The following is a 337-nucleotide window of genomic DNA, read 5'->3' as shown; positions in this document are numbered from 1 at the left end:
AGGGCGGGAACGGGATCTTTGGGGCAGGTAGGAATAACCCGGAGGCAGCGTCGCTGCAGGATTTGGCCGTTAAATGAGCTCCCGTGGCAGCTCTGCACCCCAGGGGGACAACGGAGACTTGTGTCCCCCACTCCATCCCTGCAGATGGGAGCTTTAATTGATGCTTTTTAACAAGAGGGACAGATTCTGCTCTCGCTTGCACCAGCCTCGCTGTAGGAGATGTTTTTCAAGGCGGGGGATGTCCCTGTGGGACGCGGGGCTGAGGCTGCAGCCAGGTGTCGGGTGAGATGCTCGTGGATGCCGCCATGTCCCTTGGGTGGGGCAGGGGCATCCCGGC

The sequence above is a fragment of the Apaloderma vittatum genome, unplaced genomic scaffold, assembly GCF_000703405.1.
Source record: "Apaloderma vittatum isolate BGI_N311 unplaced genomic scaffold, ASM70340v1 scaffold29695, whole genome shotgun sequence".
Classification (NCBI taxonomy): Eukaryota; Metazoa; Chordata; class Aves; order Trogoniformes; family Trogonidae; genus Apaloderma; species Apaloderma vittatum.
This window is presented reverse-complemented; position numbering follows the sequence as displayed.